This window comes from Schistocerca nitens, chromosome 2, assembly GCF_023898315.1.
Source record: "Schistocerca nitens isolate TAMUIC-IGC-003100 chromosome 2, iqSchNite1.1, whole genome shotgun sequence".
NCBI classification, from domain to species: domain Eukaryota; kingdom Metazoa; phylum Arthropoda; class Insecta; order Orthoptera; family Acrididae; genus Schistocerca; species Schistocerca nitens.
This window is the reverse complement of record NC_064615.1, coordinates 1,049,220,778-1,049,244,164: the sequence shown is the minus strand read 5'-3', so window position 1 is coordinate 1,049,244,164 and position 23,387 is coordinate 1,049,220,778. Positions and strand designations below refer to the sequence as shown.

The window sequence follows — 23,387 nt, the reverse complement described above, 5'->3', positions numbered from 1 at the left end:
AATGACACAGAATGGGCATGAGATTATTGAGACTGAACAGTTCAAAAGTCTAGGTGTTCAGACAGATAGTAAACTGTCATTGAAAACCCTTGTTCAGGATCTTGTTGAAAGGCTTAATGCTGCCATTTTTACTGATAGAACATTATTTGAAGTAAGTGATAGTAGTCTACTTTGCTTGTTTTCATTCACTTATGACGTATAGTATTATATTTTGGGGTAACTCTTCCCATTCTCAAAGGATCCTTTTTTGGCAAGAAATGGGCAGTTCGGGCATAAGTGCTGTAAGGTCGCGAAACACTTGTCGACCTCTGTTCATTGGTGTGGATATTCTTTAACGTCGTTTCTTGTTAACAATATGAGCTTATTCATAAGAATTATCAGCTTTCAGTCAGTTAATAGTAGGCAGAAATCCAATTTTCACAACTCTTTGACTCTTGTGCAGAAGGGCATGGAGTTTTCTGCTGCAGCCATTTTCAATTAGCTGCCACAAGAATTCAAAAATCTTAGCAGTAATCCAAGCGTTTTCTTATGTAATATGAAGAGTTTCTCCATGTGTCACTCCTGTTCTGTCGAGGATTTCCTTGAAAAATTAAGCTGATCCCTGTGTTATATTGTTGATTGCGTTTACATGAATTTATAGCTTGCCGTCATTTTAGGATTCATGATATTTTATTTTATTTATTATTACTTTTGTGTGGTAAGTTCATATCCTGATACTTTCCATCATCATGGAGATTTGCTTCTCAATTTGGTCCTAGAGAAATAGACGTGTAAAATGAAAATAAAAATAAAGACCTGTATTATTCAGTACGTACAAGAACAAAAAGGAACAATAATAGTGGAAGACCGAGAGATAAGTGCTCGGATTTAAAAAGGGTGTAAGACAGGGATATAGCCTTTCGCCACTACTGTTCAATCTACACGTCGAAGTAGCAATGACGAAAATAAAAGGAATGTACTAGAGTAGAACTAAAATTCAAGGTGAAAGGATAGCAATGATAAGATTCGCTGATAACGTTGCTATTCTCACTGAAAATGAAGAATGTTTACAGGATATGTTGAATGGAGTGAACATTACAGTGAGCACAGAATATGGACTAGAGCGAATCGAAGAAAAACGGAAGTTATGAGAAGTAGCAGAAGTGAGAATTGCAATAAACTTAACATCAAAATTGGAGAAGGAGCAAAGAGGGCGTAAAAACAAGACTAGCACTGGCAAAAAGGGCGTTCCTGGCCACGAGAAGTCTGCTAATATCAGACATAGTCCATAATTTGAGGAAGAAATTTCTGTGAATGTAAATTTGAGCACAAAATTGTATGGCAGCGAGACATGGACTGGATGAAAACCAGAACAGAAGAGAATCGAAGCATTTGAGATGTAGAGCTACGGAAGAGTATTGAAAATTAGGTGGACTGATAAGATAAGAAGACGAGGAAAAAGAATATATGATACTGACAACAAGAAGGCACAGGATTATAGGACATATGTTAAGACATCATGGAACAACTTCCATGGTATTAGATGGAGCTGTAGAGGGTAAAAAGTATAGAGAAGGCAGAGACTGGGATACATCCAACAAATAATTGAGGACGTAGGTTGTGAGTGCTGCTCTGAGATGGAGAGGTTCGCACAGGAGAGGAAATCGTGGCGGGTCGCATCAAACCAGTCAGAAGACTGATGACTCATTAAAATAAGAACTCCAAGCCAGGCAAGTTACACAACAGTACAAATTGAAAATTAAACACCTCTGAAGATCTATTTGTATAGGACAATGATACAGAAATGTCTGGATCTCAGTATCGCGTACAAATTAGAAAACTTATACTAATCATGAAAATTCATAGTTGGGAGCTCTACTTGGCACAGTGTCAGACACAACAACTCACATAATTTTATTCACTCAAGATATATGTCAAGAGGGTGATCAGAAAAAAGGCAACAAAATGGATATGCTAGAGTGATCGGAGATGACAGAAATTGTCAAGAACCCTACATTCCGATTACTCTTCCTAGTCCTTAGATTCGATAAGATCACCTCTACAGATATTCCGAACTTCGAAAGCTTTGTGACGCGTATTTCAGTTAATTAGATTGGAATCCATATGATCCCGTTCTGCGCACCGACCATTGAGTATAGACAATGGAGAAAAGAACAGTAGTCGATCGTGATCAACAACTGTTATTTTCTCTATAGACTTATTTACATTTTATCATCTCGTTAAAGGGCAAACACTGATGGAACCGATGGAATTATGGGTGTTGTAGCGCTGTAGGAAAGACTGAAGATTTATGACCCGAACATGCCCAAAAGCCTTGAAAATATCTTTGTAAGCGTTTCCACGTTACGAAGCAGAAACTTTATCAAGCTCTCAAGCACCTGAGGTTTTCCGTAATGTGACCTCTTCCTGTAAACAACGCGCTTCTGCTGTTTCCCGTTTCCTGTTCATATCCTCCGGCGAAGGCTCCTGTCAGTACCTCCGGAAATCAGCTGTCACCTCTTCATCCTGGCACAGTGATATAAAGGTGCAACGTCGTTGCTGTTCGATAGGTGTCACAGGGGCAGAAAACACAGCGCCAGCATCCGGTCCTGTTGTTGGTGAGTTAGTTAGTTATTTACGGATTTCATAGATTGTATTCACAATAAACATTAACGTGCGGTAGTTATTGGAACAATTTACCCATATATTTTTGTGACATGATGGCCATTTACAATGCTGTTCTGTGTACATGAGGAAGGTTGTCGATGTATGAAAAGTATTGTTCTTCTAAATGAAACTGACACTTAATACGATTGTATGGTTCAGTATGATTTACATGTGTCTTGCAGTGGCCAATTTTTCGTGCTAGATGATGGTCAGCGATCGAAACCTATAGCAAATTAATAAATTGTCCTAATCCAGCCAAGTGCCACGAATTTTTGAAAGAAGCAAATATCTGCCACCATTCAAGAATGTACCTCCGGTGTAAAGAGAGATATCTAGGTATAATAACCTTATCTACATTTGAAACACTACTGTTGTTTGTGAGACTTTTTAGTTTAGTTGGCATATTGTCAGAAGTTTTACTCTGCCTGTTTCACTCCGCTTTGAGTCAAAGGTTGAGCCTTGTAAGACGTCTCCCCACGTCGCTCCATTTAAAATGTTTTTTTAACGGTTGTAAATCTAATCAAGACCATTGGAAAATATTTTGTTCTGAGCTGACAAGTAACATACAGGTAAATAATTGCAGGTTCATAGCTGTAACGTATGCGTAGTACCAATCAAAGGTCCCTATTTCCATCTTCTGATATAGTTTGCAGCATGATTATTGAAATTTAATGGACAACATAAATACCTTGGTTCATTTAAGAATCAAACCAAAAACATTTGTAATTAAAGTCACTTTTTATTAGATAACGATTTCAGCCTAATAATGTTTTAGTTCTCCACTCACATTGTCTTTCCAAAACTATCTATGCTCTTGTTAATGTCATTTTGGAATATACCCATGAAATGTACAGAGTCTTAAATCAGACACTGTTTAGGACAAATACCATTTCTTTTATTACTGTTAAACACTCGAGCAACCTGCATCCGATACAGTTTCCTCAGTACCTTCTTATTCCGTTACTTCCACCTGAATCCTTTAAATAATACTTTCTTCGTGTCGCACGTCCATGTTTTATCATCTGTCGGAATTTATTTCTGGGTATTACCCTGGATATCATCCTAAGGTTTAGAACACACCATATGAGTTTGAAAGGAAATCTCTGCAGCAGGAAGAACAACAAGCTGACAAGTTCTCCGTGGGGAGAAAATCCCGTCATCTGTGTTGGAACTGTTTCTCTGTGGAAGAGTGCGGAGCACCAGTTTGGGAAGGGTCGGATCACCACACCAGGCATGCGGACGAGGCATTAAACGAATCAGTCCGCTTAGTTACGGGGTGCCTCAGATCAACCACAGACCCAAGAGTTACCTCTTGGCCAGCACTGTACCCCCACCCATAAGCAGCATAGTGACAGGAGAAACAGAACGGAAGAAGCAGACCGAAAGCCCAAAACACTTGCAGCATTTCGCCTTAAGTCCAGGAAAAGGTGTTTTTTTTTTTTTTATGCGAAAGCTACACTCCTGGAAATTGAAATAAGAACACCGTGAATTCATTGTCCCAGGAAGGGGAAACTTTATTGACACATTCCTGGGGTCAGATACATCACATGATCACACTGACAGGACCACAGGCACATAGACACAGGCAACAGAGCATGCACAATGTCGGCACTAGTACAGTGTATATCCACCTTTCACAGCAATGCAGGCTGCTATTCTCCCATGGAGACGATCGTAGAGATGCTGGATGTAGTCCTGTGGAACGGCTTGCCATGCCATTTCCACCTGGCGCCTCAGTTGGACCAGCGTTCGTGCTGGACGTGCAGACCGCGTGAGACGACGCTTCATCCACTCCCAAACATGCTCAATGGGGGACAGATCCGGAGATCTTGCTGGCCAGGGTAGTTGACTTACACCTTCTAGAGCACGTTGGGTGGCACGGGATACATGCGGACGTGCATTGTCCTGTTGGAACAGCAAGTTCCCTTGCCGGTCTAGGAATGGTAGAACGATGGGTTCGATGACGATTTGGATGTACCGTGCACTATTCAGTGTCCCCTCGACGATCACCAGTGGTGTACGGCCAGTGTAGGAGATCGCTCCCCACACCATGATGCCGGGTGTTGGCCCTGTGTGCCTCGGTCGTATGCAGTCCTGATTGTGGCGCTCACCTGCACGGCGCCAAACACGCATACGACCATCATTGGCACCAAGGCAGAAGCGACTCTCATCGCTGAAGACGACACGTCTCCATTCGTCCCTCCATTCACGCCTGTCGCGACACCACTGGAGGCGGGCTGCACGATGTTGGGGCGTGAGCGGAAGACGGCCTAACGGTGTGCGGGACCGTAGCCCAGCTTCACGGAGACGGTTGCGAATGGTCCTCGCCGATACCCCAGGAGCAACAGTGTCCCTAATTTGCTGGGAAGTGGCGGTGCGGTCCCCTACGGCACTGCGTAGGATCCTACGGTCTTGGCGTGCATCCGTGCGTCGCTGCGGTCCGGTCCCAGGTCGACGGGCACGTGCACCTTCCGCCGACCACTGGCGACAACATCGATGTACTGTGGAGACCTCACGCCCCACGTGTTGAGCAATTCGGCGGTACGTCCACCCGGCCTATCGCATGCCCACTATACGCCCTCGCTCAAAGTCCGTCAACTGCACATACGGTTCACGTCCACGCTGTCGCGGCATGCTACCAGTGTTAAAGACTGCGATGGAGCTCCGTATGCCACGGCAAACTGGCTGACACTGTCGGCGGCGGTGCACAAATGCTGCGCAGCTAGCGCCATTCGACGGCCAACACCGCGGTTCCTGGCGTGTCCGCTGTGCCGTGCGTGTGATCATTGCTTGTACAGCCCTCTCGCAGTGTCCGGAGCAAGTATGGTGGGTCTGACACACCGGTGTCAATGTGTTCTTTTTTCCATTTCCAGGAGTGTAGTATAAGACTCAAGCCAGATGTTACGACTTTTTTTCCAGTGGCAAGAAACTGCTCTTAAGCAACAAGGTTTCACTTTCAAGGGGAAAATTAGATGCTGTTACCACTTACCACACGCTCCTTGGAGAATACTTAATAGATCGAGAACAGGAGTCTCTCAAGATACAGAAAACATTTGGTCATACGTGGACTTGAGGAGAAGATCAAATGCAGCTGGGAAGCAGTCCAGATACCTAATCACCTACTAGTATGTCAAAACATGAACGAACCCTGTACTCACAAGGGAAACTCGCATCGCACGCTCCTCAGATTTAGTGATAAGATAGGCCATTGGACAGTTCTTCAAAACCTGTACAGAGATCACGCATAAAAACGGGCAGAAGGTGTACTGAACTGTGGGAAAAGGAGCAAAATCGAAAGAGCGAACCGTCCAAGTGTAAGGTGTACAATATCGTGCGAATTCAAAACAGTCATGGTATCGTGGTCATGTGGTCACGGTGTTGGACTGCGAAGGGAGACATCCGTGTTCAAATCTCCCCCGTATACCATATATGTCACTAAATTATGAAGTGTCCGTCCGGTGATTGATGTGTCTGTTACCTGCATTTAAATATGTGTCTGTGTCGTGGTGTAATGATCGTTTACATCAGTGAGGTACTCCTGTTTGTTCTACACAAGTACCACATGTTATGACTCTTGCGTTCCATTTTGAAAATTTTGGCTCTTGGATTCCTTTTTTGTAACATAGTTCACACCCGTTCGTTTGTTGTTTTCAAGTCTGTGAGACGTCTATGCGGCACCTGGCATGCTCTCACTATTCATCACATTTACTTGTGACGGTAACCCATACTTACCACATGACTCATATTCCATTACCAGTGTATAGAATGACCACTGCCAAGACTACAGAAAGCGAACAGACACAGTAATGACCGAACGGAAAATTCATAATTGTGCAAAAAAAAAAAAGGGGGTACGGGGGAGATTTGAACGCGGATCTCCCGCTTTGCAGTCCAACATCGTGACAACACAACGACGACGCCGTGATTCTCGCAACTCGCTCGATGTTGCACATCTTTCGCTTGGACCGTTCACTGATTCTATTTTGCTTCTTTTTCCACAGTTGGTTATACCTTCCTCCTATTTTCATGCTTCATCTGTGCCCAGTTTTTGAGGGGCTGTCCACTGAGCCATCTCATCACTAAAACTGAGGGGGGTGAGGTGGGGTCCGCAGCTCGTGGTCGCGCGGTAGCGTTCTCGCTTCCCTCGCCCGGGATCCCGGGTTCGATTCCCGGCGGGGGCAGGGATTTTCTATGCCTCCTGATGACTGGGTGTTGTGTGATGTCCTTAGGTTATTTAGTTTTAAGTAGTTCTAAGTTCTAGGGGACTGATGACCGTAGATGTTAAGTCCCATAGTGCTCAGAGCCATTTGAACCATTTTTTTGGTGAGGTGGGGAGTTTCCCTTGTCAGAAAGATTTTTTAACTGTCACCGTAAAGTGCACAAAAGTTGCGGAATTGCGGAGAGGTGAAGTGTGATGTCTTTCTCCCGGACTTGGAAAGTGAATAAGGATTTCAGTCGCTTTTAACATCCATAACATCAAAAATCGTTTCACTGTAAATTCTGTCTACTTTCCATCGCACCACACATCCCGTACACGGCTCTCGGCTGCACACTTCTTCTTTGTCTTTGAGCTCTTATTCCCGCTGCAATGCGGGGTCGGCCTTGTTACTATTGATTTGGCAACGTTAGTTGCAGAGGGTGGCTGGATGCCCTTCCGGCCGCCACCCCAAACCCCCCAGGACAGAAGAAGTGCACCCCAGCTGTCTGCATCTAGTGTAAGCCATGGGATAGTGCGAACGTTTTTCAAATGTCTGCGAGTCGTGTAACTGAGGCGGAACATGGGGACCAGCCCGGTATTCACCTAGCAGGATGTGGAAAACCGCTTAAAAACCACATCGAGGCTGGCCGGCATACCGGCCCTCGTCATTACTCTGCCAGGGGCCGGCGCGACTACCCGAGGCCAGGAAGCAGCGCCTTAAAGCTCTCGGCTACCCTGGCGAGTTGGCTCTCGATTACACACCGACTCCTAGAAAACGCAGGAGCGCTAAGCTCGAGAAACCAGCGCTGTCGAGATGACGATACACAACGAATATCCGTCTGCCAAACAATTTAATACCCTGGTGGACAAGGTGGCCTTTAGCCTTTAATACTCCAATTTTCCTTACAGTATCGTGTTTTCAGGTGTCATTATTACTTACTAACACGAAATGACTGTTGATAACCACGCGTAAATTTAGTTCGACGCTTAAATTAATAATCCCAACTACTTAAAGACATGTGCTGTTTAAGGCTGGAATGTGGTGACTGTTGGTGAGCCTCTTGACCCTTGTGATCAGTGGTACTTCTAATACAGAACGCGACTTCGAATGTGCCAAGCAAACTCTATCTGATCAAAAGTGTCCGGACAGAGCTGAATTGATCACCAGATGTCACGAGAAGAGGACCCGGCAGTATAAAAGGAGATCGGGAGTACCGTGTTGTCAGCAGAGAAGCAGTAAACAGTTGAATGGTCGGCAAGGACCTAAAACGTGCACTCGTCAATGGATCTCATCTAATAAGTCTATAGAGACAATTCAACCCTTGAAAAGCAGCCTGAGTCGACTGTCAGTGACGTGATTTGTGAAATGAAGACACGTAGCATCAACCACGGACCTCGTATACTGAAGGACAGAGACTGCCGGGCATTGCGGAGGGTGGGTTTAAAAAAATAAAAAATTAATTAATAAATAAAACATAAAAAAATAGTCGTATAACATCAGTGAAAGGAATCACTTGTGAGTTACAAAGTGCTACCGGCAGTTCAGCTAGCACAATGACGGTGAGTAACTCCGCCACTGGCACTGGATGACTGGGAACGATTGACTTGGTGTGATGAATCGCGCTGTGCCTTGTGGCAGCTCGATAGCAGGTTTTGGGTTTCCGAATCCCTGAAAAACGTTACCTGCCGTCAAGTGTAACGCCAACAGTGAAGCACGGAGATGATGGTGATACGATATGGATGTGTTTCTCGAGATTAGTGCATAGTCTCCTTATTGATCTTAAGAAAACGCTGAATGTGAAAAGTTACGAACACAATTTTAAATCATCGTATACTGCGTACAGCAGCGGAACAGATAAGCACACGATGATAGCGCGAAAGTGCACTCTATCATACAGTAGCATGTGTGAAGCAATAGTTTGTGAGCAGTAATATTCCTGGCCTGCTCAGAGTACCGACCTGAACCCATTGGAACACCTTTGGGATGAGTCAGAAAGTCGACTTCACTTCAAACCCTGGCTCCAACATCACTACCTTCTCTGGTTTCGGTTCTTCAGGAAGAATGTGCTGACGTTCTTCTATACACATTCATCTATATCTACATGGATACTCTGCGTATCACATTTAAGTGCCTGGCAGAGGGTTCATCGAACCACCTTCACAATAACTCTCTATTATTCCAATCTCTTACAGCGCGCGGAAAAGACGAACACCTATATCTTTCCGTACCACCTCTGATTTCCCTTATTGTATTATGATGATCGTTTCTCCCTTTGTAGGTCGGCGTCAAGGAAATGTTTTCGCATTCGGAGGAGAAAGTCGATGATTGAAGTTTCGTGAGAGGATTCGTCCGCAACGAAAAACGCCTTTGCTTTAATGATGTCCACACCAATCCTGCATCAGTTCAGTGAAACTCTCTCCCTTATTTCGCGATAATACAAAACGTGCTGCCCTTCGTTGAACTTTCTCGATGTATTCTGTCAGCCCTATCTGGTAAGGATCCCACCACCGCGCAGCAGTATTCTAAAAGAGGACGGACAAGCGTAGTGTAGGCAGTCTCGTTAGTAGATCTGTTAAATTTTCTAAGTGTCCTGCCAATAAAACACAGTCTTTCGTTAGCCTACCCCACAACATTTTCTATGTGTTTCTTCCAATTTAAGTTGTTCGTAACTATGATTCCTAGGTATTTAGTTGAATTTACGGTCTTTAGATTTGACTGATTTATCGTGTAACCGAAGTTTAACGGTTTCCTTCTAGCATTCATGTGGATGACCACACATTTTTTGTTATTGAGGGTCACTTGCCAATTTTTTTACCATACAGATATCTTTTCTAAATCGTTATGCAATTTATTTTGATTTTATGATGACTTTACTAATCGAAAAACAACAGCGTCATCTGCAAACAACCTGAGACTGCTGCTCAGATTGTCTCCTAAATGGTTTATAGAGATAAGGTACAGCAAAGGGCCTATAACACTACCTTGGGGAACGCCAGAAATCACTTCTGTTTTAATCGATAATTTACTACGAACTGTGACCTCTCTGGCAGGAAATCACGAATCCAGTCACATAACTGAGACGATATTCCATAAGCACGCAATTTCACTAAAAGCAGCCTGTGTGGTACAGTGTCAAAAGCCTTCTGGAAATCTAGAAATACGGAATCAACTTCAAATCCATTGTCAAAAGCACTCTACACTTCGTGTGAGTAAAGAGCTAGTTGTGTTTCATAAGAACGATGTTTTCTAAACCCATGTTGACTGTTTCTCGATAGACCGTTCTCTTCAAGGTAATACATAATGTTCGAATACAGTATATGTTCCAAAATCCTGCTGCATGTCAACTTCAGTTATATGAGCCTGTAATTTAATGTATTACTCCTACTGCCTTTCTTGAATATTGGTGTGACCTGTGCAATTCTTCAGACTTTGGAAACGGATCTTTCTTCGAGTTTTGATGCTTGTTATTAGGATTATTTGTTGCTAAGAGGTCAAGTGTGTTTTCACAACCGTTTACTATTCGTGTGGGCTCATGAACTAACTGCTCGAAATAATTTTCAGAGAATGCATTTATCACAATTCCGGATAATGTTTTATGCCTACCTTCGGATTTAAGCATGTATTTTCGCCAACATATCGAGGATAGATTAAAGTCGCCACCAACTATAATTGTATCAATCGGGAACATGTCTGAAATTAAACTCAAGGTTTCTCTGAACCTTTCAGCACTTGTATCATCTGAATTGGGAGGTTGGTAAAAAGTTCCAATTACTTTTTTATTCCGGTTACCAAGAATGACCTCTGCCCATACTAACAAAAGCTATCTACTTTAATTTCGCTACAAGATAAACTACTTCTAACAGCAAAGAAACGCGTCACCGCTAACTGTGTTTAGCCCATCCTTTCGGAACACCGTTACATTTTTCGACAAAAATTTCAAATGAACTTTTTTCCGGCTTTAGCCAGCTTTAAGTGCCTATAACTATTTGAGCATCAGCGCTTTCTACTAGCACTTGGAACTCTGGTACTTTTCCAACACACCTACGACAATTTACAACTGTTATATCCATGTTTCCTGTGCCTACATTCTTTCTGTATTCGGCCTGCACTCGTTGAGACTGAAGACCTTTTTGTGTTTTCCCGAGACCCTCAAACTTAAAAAACCGACCAGTCGACGCCACGCAGAGAATAAGCCACTGTTTGTGCTAATGGATCTAATGTGCAAAGTAATGTTACTAGATTTTAGTTTCACCTGCTATCCAAACAATTACTTTGTGTAAATGTCCAAACGTATTTCAACACGTTTGTGCCATCGTCAGTAGGCACTTGCATTTGCTTCTGTAAAATCTAAACATGTTTTAAGTACTAATTATTACCCCTAAAAACAATTACTATACGTTGTTATCATGAACTTAATTTTTTCTGCATTGCGGGGTTGTGTAGGGCCAGCTTCACATTACTGCATACTGGTAACTTGTCATCTGTAACAAAATGATGACACTGTGAGTCTGACTGGCAAATTAACAAATCACATTAGCTGTTAATGGAATTTTGTTCTGCGACAATGCACTGTGACTATATTTTGCGATTACTGTCGAAGCACATGTTCTTATCTACATTCCTGTCTGGTGTGGAAATGCATGCTTAAACATAATAACTATATGCTTTTGCGGAACTTCACTAGCAACCTACACTCTAACTTTACAAAAGACAGCGTTTATATTGCAGCTGTGTTTCCTGTGTCTGTTGATGTTCACTTGTTCTCATATAACTTCAAGGTCAATGTGTTGTTTGCTTTCATTCTCTCGCTCTCTGCGAGTGTGTGTGTTCCGATAGGTAGCGAAATGGAAACGACAGTGAAAATCCGACGAAGCTTTGCAAAAACGTGTTGGACAGTGTCTCTAGTACGCCTGTCGATTGCGTCACGTCCCTCTTTTCAGTTCTGAGCACACAGTGACCGCGAGAAGATGCCTAGGAAACAGTGTCTCCCATCAAATATGGGTGGCCGCTACGAGGTTCTTCTGATTTCATGCAACCCCACGTAACGTACCTGTTATGCATTGCCTTCTTCATGACAACTCCCGGTCGCACACTCCATGGAAATTGAGGACTCCCCTGCAACGTTTTCAATCAGATGTGTTTGATCACCGACCATACAGCCTGGACTTGGCTCCCTCTGGTGTTCATCTCAGCTCACATGCACCGCTGGATATGAAGACAATATTTTGGCACAGACAACCAACTGCAGACCAGCGTAGATAAGTGATGAAAAGCACAAGCGGCTATCTTCTATGACGAGGGTACTGAAAATTAGTACAACGCTACGACAAATGTCTGAGTCGGAGCGGCGACTATGTAGAAAAGTAGCTGAAGGGGTACCAAACTATTGCAAATAAAACATTTTTGATTTTATGTTTGTTTTCCATTTCGCAACCGGTCGGACCTTGCTTTCGTAACAGCCCCCGTAAAATTGGGCCGGAAAATGTTTCATGCAGCTTATGACTGGCGATCCAACTTACATCATCCACTGCACGGTCTGGTTGTCTACCTTAAAGGTGCATGATATATTTTCCAGGCCAGTTTTATTTTGCCTACTCTTTGCATTACATCGTATCAATACAAAGATAATCCGAAATGTATATGAGTAGGTCTTGTCACCCATTCACGCGGAACCGCAAGGAATTTTGGCACAGATTAATTTCATAAGTGTATGTAGAAATTATAATGCAGACATTGAAACACGTATGTTGTGTGGCAGCGATGATGAGGCATTGTAGAATCTCTGACCAGAGCAGTTGCGCTCAAAGCGCAGTGCAGTACAGTAGTCTGTCGGCAGTTGTAGCCGAGTAGAGTCGCGGTCTAGATGCGAGAGAGTTCAGTAGTGGTAGCCCAGAGCAGTCGGCGGGCGTCGGCACCGCAATGGTCGAGATTCAGGATGAGGTATATTTTTATTAAATAAGTATTCATGCAGCTTTGCGCTCATCAGATAATCTAATGTACATTCATTGTAATTGACTTTAAAGAATCGCCCCAATAATAATTTTGATTTCAAAACAATTTTTAACAAAAAAAAAAATCATTTGATTCCCTTGCATTTCCTTAAAGAAAATTTTCAGATAACTTTAAAAAAAAAATAATTATTGCGATGCATTTCGTCCAAGCTGTGGCGCAGAATAAGAGCAGATATTTCTCATGCAGACATACTGAGGTAAGAGATTAATTCTGATTTTGCACAGGGCCAAAGACTGACATTTCGGTCTATTTGCATTTTCATTGTCACTGAGATTTTATCACTGAATTGACTTTCATTTTGTGAGAAACTTATACTTGGGTCAGATAGCTAATTTTTATTTAATTGTCTTTGTCATTAATGTTTTTGCGGGAAGGTTACACTTGGCTCCATTTCTATTAAGCATTGTCTTTCGAATATTTTTGTGGGGAGGTTACACTTGGCGACACCCGGTCCAGGATCGTATTTCGTTGAGAATCTTTTGAAAAACAGTCAGATATCTGCTCTTATTTGCTTAAATATAATTATAATTTGGCGCAACACTTTTACTAATTTGTGACTTTCTTTCCTCAGATCATCGGCAATTCGTTGCTCTGTTGTATTTGAGTGTTGATTTTTGCATTGTGTTTATTTGCTTTGTGATTTATTGTGACTATTGTAAAAATGCCGCGAAAGACTATTAATAGTACGTCGCGAGGTGTAGTGAACGAATTTACCGACTTAAACAACGTGACCGATAGTACTAGTGACACGCAGTGTAATGATGACAATCCTGCGTTCACTGACAATCAATGCGTTCCAACCACTAATGATGACTTTTGTCTAAATGATGAACAAACGAACTCGGTTATGTCCTCTGTTAATTTGACGACAATCAATGACGCGGGACGCTCTATTGTAATGAGCGCTGCCCAGTCTAACACAACCGGTTTACTAAATTCACGTGACGAACACACAATTTTGTCTAACGAATATGAAAAGAATACACAAAGTACGACGGATTTATTTAATTCCGAAATAATGACTGACAGTGTACGTTCGACTGACAAATCTTTTTGTGAATCTCAGAATAACCAAATGGTTACGGAAGATGAGACAATTCCAGATCCAGCATTAATTAACACAGAGAACAGAAATGCTAATTTTTTATCGGATCCAATTATGGCATTTCTGCAACAAAATTTCAGACAACTTAGTGAACAGGTCAAACAACAGAATGAAAAACAAGACAATCTTAAAGAAGATCTCAAACAACAACTTAGTGTACAGAACGAACAGTTAAATGAAAAATTAGACAACAATTCCAGACAGTTAAATGAAAAATTAGACAACAATTCCAGACAGTTAAATGAAAAATTAGACAACAATTCCAGACAGCTTAGTGACCAAATTAGAGCCGTTGCCGCGCAGTGCCATGACACTAAGGGACAGTTACGCGAGGAAATTGAGGCTTGTTCACGAAAAAGTAGCGAAGAAATTAAGTCTGTTGCTCAGGAATTAAGGGAATTGCAAACAGTTGCAACAGAAACACTCAGAGACGAAATTAGCGGAGTCGCTAAACAATGCTCTGAAAAGGCTACACAATTACGCGACGAGTTTAAAGCAATGACTGTAGAACTTTCGCACACAATAGACGCGAAATTCGAGCAACAGAACACTCAAATTAACGAACGTCTTAGTCTTCACATAGAAAACAGTGATACGCGTTTCCGCAAATTTATTCAGGATCAAAATAAAGTCAAACGACAAGTAATGGAAACAATCACTGCACAGAGACAAGAAGACAAACGTAAAATGTTTGCGAAAGCAAAAACATACGTGGACAACAATATTGCTACAGTGTCCGACAAAATTAATACCATCGAACAGTCAAACACAGAATTACGTCAAACACAGAATTACGTGACGAAATTTCTGATCTGAAATCGAAAACAGACACATACATAACAGATTTTCAAACAGTGACCGACAGACTCGAACAATTAGAACTAACACAGGATTCCGATGTCGTGAAAGCTGATGTTAAAAAACTGAACGAAACTACACGTAAGTTGCAAAAACAGATTAACGCCTCCGATTCTAAAAACGATGATCAGGCAAAAATACTGACTGAAAAATATGATGAATTGGCCAGTCGTATTGATGCTATTGAAAGTACTAATGACGGCAAATCAGACGACATTTCACCGGTTTCATTTAGTCAAACAACTGAATTTCAAAATTTACAGCAGACAATTAATGAAATCGATTCGTCTAATAACACGTTGCGTAGAAAACTGTCAAGTTTACAGCAGGAAGTAACAGAGATGAAAAATATTTCGGTTAATAACGCATCACAGCAGACGCCACTTTGCGAACATTTGTCAGATTCGCGCAACGCGTGCAATTTGGGTAATTTACAAAGAGCACCCGACTTTGATTCCGAACAATCACAGTTCAACAGATTCTCTTACAACCATGAACCTGTTCCAGCACACAGAGACGACAACTTCGATTACAAACATTTTCTGTCAGTAAGAAAATTTAAAGTGTTTAAAAACGACAGAACACAGATTCACCCGCTAGATTGGATTCAACAATTTAGCTTTGCTTTTCCACCGACTTGGCCTGTGACGCACAAACTTGAATTTATTTGCAGTTTTTTGGAAGGCGAGCCGGCAACTCGTATGAGACCGATCGCGAGGCAATGTTACTCGGTAGAAGAGTTTCAGAATGCGTTTCTATCTGCGTATTGGTCAAAGACGACACAGCGCGGAATTAAAGATCAGTTAATTAGTTTACCGAATTATGAGAACTCAAATTTTCCGAGTGTGACGCAATTTTTTGAGCATATGGTACAACAAAACCAGTACCTAAGTGAACCGTACAGTGAATCTGCACTTATACAATTATGTATCTCTAAATTACCGCGGTCATTAAGAGTGTCACTTTTAACCGGTCAGCAAAAAGAAAATATTTCGGCATTCAGGGATCTGTTACAGCTTTTAGAAGTGCAACAATCTGATTATTCTTTTGTAAACAAAAATTTTTCATATAATAATCAAGGTCAACAAACTTACAGTAATTATGATCAACCACGTAATTTCAATAGGAAAAGTAACAGACGCTTTAGGAACGACAACTACCAGAACTTAAATCACAGACAAACTTCTGATTATCAATATCATCAAAATTTTCAGCAACAGGAACCATCTTTTAGTAACAACAGAGGTTTTTCACAACGACAAAACCAGCCGGTTAGCATACCTAACCAACAATGGAATGCACAAGGTCAACCAGGCTTTAATGCTTCGCCGCGTGCACGTATAGTCCCCGGTCCAACAAATAGTAACGCACGGGAGCAAGAAAATGACTACGCACACAGAAGACAATATTTCAATTCCTATCGTAATGCACCGTATAGGAACGACTATCACGACAGACGTAAAAACGATGAGCACAATTATCAGCGTACGTACAATAACAGTCGATCTTACCAACAGCAAAATCATGCGCAAGAACATATTCTCATGAATGAACCCGACAGTAGGTATCATCCAGAGCGAAACACGTCTGGAAGAAGTAATAGAACAGTTCAAATAGTAGAAATGCCACAACATCCTCCTGATAATAGTAACACGTCAGATAGAATTTGACTAGATACTGTTCAGGACGCATCTTCCAATAACACAAGCACTACTTTTGACACGCAAAATGTTGTTCACGAGAATGTAATTACTTTTGACGATATCAGAGACACTCTTTTACAGGAAAGACCAGTTGTTCAGAAAACCATTTCACATCCTGTCATCGAAATTAAAATTGGTTCATCGAAATTTTCAGCAGTAATTGATTCTGGCTCACCTATGTCAGTCATTAATGAGGAAACTTTTAATGAGTGCAACAAAGAGAATACTTATCCCACATTACCTTTAGGCAAAACGAAAGTGAAAGGAGCGGTATCGAGTAAAGGAGTGGATGTGAAATTACAGACGCATTTATCATTTTGTATTGGAGGTCATACTTTTCACTCAAATTTTTGGATTGTTCCCTTATTGACAACAGACGTTATTCTAGGTACTAACTTTCTCGTACAACACGACGCAGTGGTTGATTTTCAGAATTCCTATTTAATGTTGAAGGATGAAAATGTGCAATTGGCTTTAGAATTTCAGCATTCCTTATCGGCAGAAGAACAAACAATTAATCGTAAAGAGGTCATTTCCGCAACACGTAACATAGACTGTAATTCCGCATTGTTCACAGACACGTACGTACATAACTATAACACTCCAGACGAAGCTGACTACGACGTAATGCAGATGATTTCTGATAAAGTTAAACAAAGCAGTGCAAATACAGACGACGAACGCACGCAGCTACATAAAATTCTTTTACAGCAAGCTCCAGTTTTCGATAACATTCCTGGTACTATGTCCGGCTTTATGTACGAATTTCAAGTCAAACAGCACGATACATTTAAAGCAAAGCATTATCCCATTCCATATATCCACAGAGAACAAGTTAAAAAAGAATTGCAGGATATGCTCGACCAAGGAATTATAGAACCGGCAGTTAGTCCGTACATAAACCCGCTACATATTGTTAAGAAAAAAGATGGCTCACTTCGCCTTGTACTTGATTCACGTCACATTAATGACATTATTATTAATGAAACAGATCGACCACAGACTTTAGAGGAACTGCTACAGAAATTTCACGGTACAGCTATTTATTCTACACTAGATTTAAAATCGGGATTTTGGCAAATTCAACCTCATCCAAATTGCAGAAAATATACAGCTTTTCTCTGTTTCGGCGACTGTTATCAATTTTGTGAATTACCGTTCGGCTTAACTATTTCTTCTGCTGCTTTTATTCGCGGTTTGAACACAATACTTCCGACAGAACTTAAAGACAGAATTACGACGTACGTAGACGACATTCTTATTGCAGAAGCTAACTGGTCTGAACATAATCTGATTTTAGAACGACTATTGCAAACTTTCCATGCACAAGGACTCACAGTTAACCTCAGTAAATCACATTTTGGTAAAACTTCTATAAAATTTCTTGTACACGTAATTTCAGCAGAAGGCATTGCGCCTGATCCGGAAAAACTTCAAGCTCTACGTGACATTACTGTTCCTACGACAAAGAAACAATTACGCAGTTTTTTGGGTTTAATTAACTTTTTTCGCAAATTTATTCATCATTCTGCGTTAGATACACCTAGATTATGCCAACTAACAGGTAAAAACACTATTTGGTCATGGGATAAGCAAGCACATTCTGAATTTGTGAACCTGAAACATGCTTTGTTGAATGCTTCACTTTTATCGCACCCAGATCTTACCAGAAATTTTTCCATTGCCACCGACAGTTCCAACACAGCTTTAGGCGTACATATTTTTCAGGAAATTGAAGAAGATGGTTCTAAAGTAATTAAAAACATCGCATTTGCAAGCCGCATTCTGTCACCTGCTGAGCGAAATTATTCCGTTACTGAACTTGAAACATTATGTGTTGTATGGGCTTTTACGAGATTTAGGCATTTTCTTTATGGAAGACACACGACCGTTTACACAGATCACAGAGCTATTCAATTCTTACTTTCGGCTAAATTCACTCACGACAGGTTAAGTAGATGGAAACTTTATTTGCAGGAATTTAATTTTACGATTGTTCACATCCCGGCACACAAAATGTAATAGCAGACGCATTATCCCGTTCTCTCAGCAACAATCAGCAAGACGTAGCAACCAACTTCTTCAAAGCAAATTTCAGCGTCATGTACATTCAACAAGTTGCATTTGAAAATTTTATTTCCTCGTCATTACAGGACATAGCACGAGAGCAAAGCAAAGACAATGTGTGGAAAGAAATTAAACACCTTTGGCAAGATAAGAATAATGTTACGATTAGGAACCACTACACTGTACGCAATGACATTCTGTTTCGCCGCTCTCATCCTGACAGCAACAATTGGTTATTATGCATTCCTGACGAACTGATTAACAAATTAATCTGGTACACTCATTTAAGTTACGCACATTATGGAGCCAGAAAATGTTTTCTTATACTGAGACAGAACTGTTATTTTTCGAACATGGAAAAACGTATACGACGAGTTTTAGCGTCATGTAAAATTTGCCAGAAAGCTAAGTCTGACACCACTTCACATATTCCTCCATTATATCCCATTGTACCTGTTAAATTAAGACATATGGCCGCAGTAGACATTTTTGGTCCAATTCCGAGAACTAATAGAGGTTTTTGCTACATCTTTGTCGCTGTTGAACTCACTTCAAAATTTGTTACTTTCACTCCGTTACGCAAAGCTACTGCTAAAACTGTTTCGAAAGCATTTGTAAAACATTTTCTATTTCATGTAGGGCATGTGATGAGAGTAATTTCAGATAATGGATCACAATTTCGTTCTGCTATATGGACACGCATGTTACGAGCTAGAAACATTTCTCCGATCTATATATCCAAGTACCACGCTTCTTCGAACCCTTGTGAACGATTAATGAAAGAAATTGGTAAACTGTGTAAAATATACTGCCACAAAAGACATATTAATTGGGACACACACATACACTCATTCCAAGATGTAATTAATTCCATTCCAAATGAATCTACTATGCTATCTCCGTCTGTTATACTGAAAAACGTTGAACCACCAAACAAAATCAAAGAGTAAATTTTCCTAGATCACGTCGACTAAGACACCACGAAATAATTGACATTGCGCTGAACAACATCAAACGTGCCGCAGAGCGCCGGAGAAGACAGCAAAAACAGGTTTGTAGACGCCGAGATTTTCACGTTGGACAGAAGATATTAGTACGTACACACTATTTATCCAGCAAATTAAAAGGTAAGTGCAGTAAATTTGAACTTCTATACGCAGGTCCATATCGGATTCGCAGCATTCCTCACCCCAATGTTGTACACGTCGAAACTTTGAGAACCAGAAAATCGAAAGGCAATCACCATATCTCCAATGTTAAACCGTTTATTCAATGAACATACTTTATGATTTAGCACACTGTAATACATTTTCCAGATATTTATGTGAACAATTATTGATGATTATCGTATTTTTTCTTGGCAAGTGCCCGGCAAGGTAAGGTTAGCAGGTCGCTCTTCTTGTCGTTACACATCAGACCGTGCATATTTTCCAGATGAACTTACACTTTTTTATGACCACTTATGCAATTATAATTATATGACTAATTACTGATGATGATTATCGTATTTTTTCTTGGCAAGTGCCCGGCAAGGTAAGGTTAGCAGGTCGCTCTTCTTGTCGTTACACATCAGACCGTGCATATTTTCCAGATGAACTTACACTTTTTTATGACCACTTATGCAATTATAATTATATGACTAATTACTGATGATGATTATCGTATTTTTTCTTGGCAAGTGCCCGGCAAGGTAAGGTTAGCAGGTCGCTCTTCTTGTCGTTACACATCAGACCGTGCATATTTTCCAGATGAACTTACACTTTTTTATGACCACTTATGCAATTATAATTATATGACTAATTACTGATGATGACTATCGTATTTTTTCTTGGCAAGTGCCCGGCAAGGTAAGGTTAACAGGTCGCTTTTCTTGTCGTTACACATCAGACTGTGGACATTTTTCATTTTTTTTGTGTATAATTGTTTTCCCGTTTTGTTTGTATACATTATGAAATAGCTAAGGTATAACACACACCAGTTGACTTTGATTTTTTTTCTGCCCTATGATATCTCAACATCGTGACTATTTTTCTTTTTTTTTGCTGCTGCATTGTGATATTCTCCGTACATTTTTTTGCCTTTGAATACTGTCTATGCTTTTGACATATTACGTTTTCTGTCATGTTATGCTGTATGCTTAATTGTGTCACCATTAACCAGTCATTATCTAATGGGTATATGATTTAAATACAAGACATTAATCTTTGTTCATCAGTTTCAGAAAGAATGATGCGTACAGGAAATAAATTAAACAGAAATGGGAATTTCAACTACGGAATAGATGAAAGAAGATACAAAACCTTATGAGGACGAGTAAATGGATCAGAATTAACAAGCATTAACAAGAATATACTATACACATCGCAGAATAGCAGTCTTAACTAATTTTTTTCTTTCAGAATACAAGGCGATTGATGCAAGCTGTCAGACAGAACTACACATCTTAGTTTTAAGTGATGAAATATGATAGAAATAAGGAATAGTTATGTAATGAGTAATGAAGTGACTTTTTGCAGATGATAATGAATGCTGATGAAGAATAATGATGAAGAATATGCTACTATGAATAATGAAGTTTTTTCTTTACAGGTGATGATGATAATGATGGAGTTATGATGATATGAATAATGAAGTTTTTCTTTACAGATGAGGATAATGTTGAAGTTATGTATTTATGCTATGTAGTTATTTAAGTATTTGTTGCAGTTTGCTTTGACAGCAGGTGTTATATTGCATAGTAGGATGACTGAAGATTTTGGAAAGGACAGCTATGGAACACATTTTTTATAGACATTTCACTACTTGTTAATTCGAAGTTCACTACTTTTCAGCATAGTCTACGTTTCTTCTTTCAGCTTAATAATCCATTTTGTATTTTCCAGCAGAAGCTTTTCATGATACTTACTAAACCTGTTACTTATTATACCGTTCTAATACTTGCATTTTTATTTTTTACCCATTTGTGTCTATAATTTATAAATGTGATCACATATACTGCCTTGTTTCATAACCTTGCTACAGCTGACTCATGACGAATGACGTTACCTATCCTCATTTGCAGCAATAGGTCAAAAGCAAATATTGTTATGCCTGAGCAATTAATTAACGATCCCAACGCAATGCATTGCTAACAAAAATGTATTACCAGTCCCAAATAATGATAGCAGTTTAAGATAATTCTGTGTAATGCTGATCAGCTATGAATAATGTCACCTGAAAAATGATTGCTACTGATTACTGTATTGAAATGAACATTAATTAATTATGCTTTGTAACTAGGAATTGAATGCTACTGATTATGCTTTGTAATAAGGAAACGAATGCTACTAATTATGCTTTGTAACTGGGAAAAGAATGCTAGTGATTACTGTATTGAGATGATTACTGTATTTAAATGACCAATGATTAATTACTAATGCTTTGTAACAAGGAATTGAATGCTATTGATTATGCTTTGTAATTTGGAAAAGAATGCTACCGATTACTGTATTGAAATGACCAATGATTAATTAATAATGCTTTGTAATTAGGAAATGAATGCTACTGATTACGGTATTGAAATGAGCAATGACAATGTTGTCTGTAAAACAATTAATGAACATTTTTCTGTAATACTACATAAATGGTACAGAAATGTTCAATAACTAGGCTATGGATACCGCAAACTACTAATGTAATCAAAACTAGTCTGTGATATAATGTCCTTCACCTTCTGACCTAACTACCTGAAATTATTGTAACATCCATTTGTCTTGTCCATCCTCATTATCATGGAGCACTATATTTGGTTTTTGCACTAATTCTACGTTGGTGTGCCTCTTAAGAGCGTGGTGTTGACACGACATGCTGTCCACCACCTTAAGCGATGAAGACGTTATTATGGTCCCACTGTTTGGTGTACCTGGTATACTGCCAAATGAAACCATGGAATATTACTACGACGTTTCAGTGTATTAATACGCTGATAAATTCTTCTGGGAACGGAACTGCAGATTGTATCACTTGTGTTGTGATTCTGTGGAAAGATATGGACTTTCAGTGCAGCTGTGTGCAAACTAAAGTGCTACAACGATGATGCAATCCTTTCCTTTCCTATCCTAATAGTGAAAATCATTTTCACTAACATCATTTATGTTGATGGCCTATACATTTTTTCTCGATTTGTTGAACTTCAGTGCGAGTACACTTGTGTCACTTGTCGACATGATTTTTTGCCATTATGTTTATTTATTGTGAAAATACTAAAGACATTTTTCGATTTGTTCTGAAGTGCAGTATGTGTGCACTCTTGTCATCTATATTGTATATACTTTTTGTGATTTGATGATTTTTCTACCCTTGCGTTTATTTGTTATAAAAATGTTCAAAAGTTTGAGAGCATGTGCACTTATGTGAATATGTTTTCAACTGAACTCCAGTGCCTGTGCACTCTTCTCAATTTTCGATATGATTTGTGTTCATTCTGTATACTTTTTATGATTTATGTCATTTGTTACTCATTGTATATACATTTCGTCTTTTGCTGATATGTTCTCCACTGCAGTGCATGTGCACTCATGTCCCTTATCAACATGATTTTGTTCAAAAAAAAAAAATGCTACAGAATCTTACAGTGCGTGTGCACTTTGTTATTTGTCAAATAATTTGTATATACATTTTTCTGATTTACTGCTACGCTCTCTACTCATTGTACTTATATTTTGTCTTGTCTGTAATGTTTTGTAATCAGTGCATGCGCACAACATTTAATTCATGTATTACATCCAAATATTTTGTAAATGTTAATTAATTTAAAGA

The 23,387-nt window shown here is 40.0% G+C and overlaps 1 protein-coding gene across 1 annotated transcript in view; it reads left to right on the top strand.

Annotated features, from left to right (window-relative positions):
- Positions 1 to 2,561: 2,561 nt before the first annotated feature.
- The window catches only part of LOC126237395 (uncharacterized), a 267,773-nt gene continuing 246,947 nt past the window's right edge, over positions 2,562 to 23,387 (top strand). Inside the window, exon 1 of the mRNA XM_049947486.1 lies at positions 2,562 to 2,597. The gene's annotated coding sequence lies outside the window, so the exon portion shown is untranslated. The remainder of the gene's footprint in view (positions 2,598 to 23,387) is intronic.